Raw genomic sequence first — 3,375 nt, forward strand, 5'->3', positions numbered from 1 at the left:
TTTTTGTTTAAAATTCTTGCACCTGAATTTTGTGTTAAGCTGTAGAAAGTATTTTTTTTTTTTAAAAAAAGGCAGCTTTTTGGTATAACAAATTTTTAAAGTACTTGAAAAAAGATTTTAAAGTAAAACACTTGTCAAAGTATGTTATCCATGGACTTGATGAGATTAATCTGTTGGGTGGGGAGTGTGGAGAACAAAGAATAGACATCTTATTTTTTCTTTAGATATGTGTAATAGGTTTATAATCTCTTTTTTATTTGGACTATCAAGTGACATATGCTGTGTGTGTAAAATATGGGTCACTGTAATACAAGCTATACTTAAACAGACTGAACCCCTTTAGGAAAATGTGCAACTAACTGAACTTGTGTGATAGTGTTAAGCTCTGGAACTATATTCCTCACCCACTTTTATTTGGTGTTCAGAGAAAACTTTTTGGACAGTCAGGGATATTACAGGAACAAGATTCAGCATTTTAGATGTCTTATTGAATATATTTGTAAAGGGCACGCAGTACACATTAGAAAACTGACAATAGATAAACTTTACATTTTGGCACATGCATCAGAGTGTAGTCAACATAAAACTGATTATTTTTGTTAGTGTTATGAGAATTGTGATTCCTGTAAAGTTGATACATTGGTTAGACAGCAACTTAACTAAATCTTTGATTTTAATATTACCATAAAATGAAAGAAGTCACTGATTACCTCCTTGTTCAGGAAATAAACTGTTGTTAGTAACGAGACTGTGAAATAACACTAATAAAAAAACAAAAACAACCCTACGCCAGCGACTGTTATAGAAGAGTATTAGTTTAGAAAAAGATTAGTGATCTGTGCCTAGAAGGTCTGGTATAATAGCAATTGTGAAAAAGAGAAAAGGCATAACATCAAAGTAAGATGGCTCTTTGATGGCTATCTCTTATAAGAAAAAATTTACTAGTACCAGCAACTTGCAAAGCATGCCTTCTTGAACAGATTAATCCATTTAACTAAAAGTAGAGTTCAGCTACGTAGCATTTTTGCATATGTCATTTTTTTCATAAATGAGATGCAGAAATAAATTCCTTTGGTGCTTTGGCAAAGAATCCACATTTTAACTATACATTTATTAACCAAGTTAATGGCTGGTGAATACATGCATGTTATCAAAACACTTTTACAGATAAATAATTAGTTAATTGAATTATAAATAATATACCCCCCAAATTTAAGTCCTTTTACATGGAGTAGATTAAGCAGTCATACCTAATAGCAAAATAAGGCATAATTTGCAACACGCTACTTTTACTTGCATTGGTATGGATATAAATAATGATATATCGATCCAATCTCAGTACACTATTGGCTCTTGGTAAAAGTGAGGATTTTACTGAAGAGTAGGTAGTACAACAGTTCAGATATCTTAGAAGGACTCCTTTTTTGAGAGAGAAAAATAAACTAAAATTAAGTGGAAGAAAAGCTATTGAGGAATACAGTTTCCATGATGCGTTGCATTTGATTTTCAGTTCAGATTTTATCTTATCTGTTCGATAATAAAAAAGACTGTGTATGAAAAGCTTTATATACTCTGCCAACAACTGGAATTTTGTCACTTCCTGTAAATATGAAAATTATTTTTTTGACACAAATGCACTTATATGGGTAGTGACTGTATGCCAATAAAAAGAGCATACGACCGCTGTATTTAACTGTTTCGGAAATCTTACTAAGCAGCAAACTCAGCACACCAGTAATTAACAGTACATTGGTATTGTGTCAGCTTCACATTCATTAGACAACTTCATGTTTTAGTAATTCCGTTACTGAGTGTTTTTCAAATGTAAAGGCTAAAATAGCATCCAGTCTTAATTCCATATATTTGAAGTGATCTTCAATTAAAACATATACAAATATATACAAAGATGGGAATTGTAGAAAAGTCTAAATTCAGTTGTTATTCTATTATTTTACATTTTTAAATACTTTAAAAATATTTTAAGAATACTTGTGCAGCATAGGAGAGAAAGACATACGATGAGCAAGACGTACACCTCTGAATGTTACGCAGCGACTCTGGGGGAATTGTCTTGAACTTTTTTTTTTTTTTAATATATAAATAAAGAGATGGTGTGGAATCAAGTGGAAAATGGTTTCCATGAAAGTATTGCTTTGGCCATAAGTACAGCAGAAACTCTGTAAGTATCCAAAGGTACCTGTTGCATAATCTAAGACCAGGAGCAGGCTGCTGCAATGGATAGGCCAGACAATGGTAGTTAGGTAAGACAGTCTAACCTTAAAGACTGAGCAACTCCAAACTTTCTGAAATGTGGCATAATAACTCTTCCTGGTTTGGAAAATAAATCTGCTATCATTTGTGTCTTTGAGTGTAGGAGGAAGAGTCTAGGCTGCTACTTTTAACTGTTGTTATCTTAAAATCTGCATTTAATAATAGAAAAATGGAATAGCTACCTGTAGTTTAAAATCAACTTATTCTGTTAAGTAAAATACTTGCCAGTGTGCATGTATTTAATTACTTGCTTGTTGTTAATTTTTTTGAAATAGCAAATATAAAAGTAATGGCAATCTAAGCATTAGTTCTCATTCTCCATATTTTGCCTTTGCTCTGCTAAATAAATGAAAAGTTATCAATTAATTTGCATAAGTCTAATACACAAAAACACAGTTTATGGGTAGGCTTAGTTTTGAGTCTTAAGGAAGCTGTGTTTCTTAACATAAAGGATTTCTTTCTTTGAGCTCTGGTTCTTCAGTAGCTCTGAGACATTATTAATGACCCCTAAATCCACTGCACTATGAGCTTTGTTGGATGGAAAGCAGGTGAGTAGGGAAGCTGTCCACAGCTATAGTAAGAAGGTTTGTCATGTATTTACTCACTGCTGAGAAAAACTTCTTGGAGACCTTGCTGTAGTCCTTGTTTAGTGGGGGGGAGGGTAATTCTTTTTTTAATTCAAAATAGCATGTTTTCAGAGTATGCTGTACAACACTTTCTGATAGCAAGTTCTTTCTAACTGGAGTAAGAGTAGAAAGAAAATAAATCAAGAATATGTTTGTCTTATCCAAGAATTAAACTTCTGTGCATTCACTAAGAATTTGTTCAGGCATTGTGTGTCTGACAGGCATCAGTGTATTACAGCAAGGAGAATATCAAAAACCACTGAAATGATACAAGCATTCTCAGAGAGAAGGTAACTAGACAAGTTTAGAAAGTTCACAACATTTTGTCATTGAATTATTTTAACTATGGATGCCGTGCTTTCTATCTGATTCGGGCAGCATGAGAGCCTGTGTGAAGAAACTTGAGTGTTACCCAACAGAAACGTCCTGGAAGAAGGGGAAAAGGTTACAGTCTGATCCTGTCTCAGATAAGATGTTC

This window comes from Apteryx mantelli, chromosome 3 (genome assembly GCF_036417845.1).
Source record: "Apteryx mantelli isolate bAptMan1 chromosome 3, bAptMan1.hap1, whole genome shotgun sequence".
Taxonomy (NCBI): Eukaryota; Metazoa; Chordata; class Aves; order Apterygiformes; family Apterygidae; genus Apteryx; species Apteryx mantelli.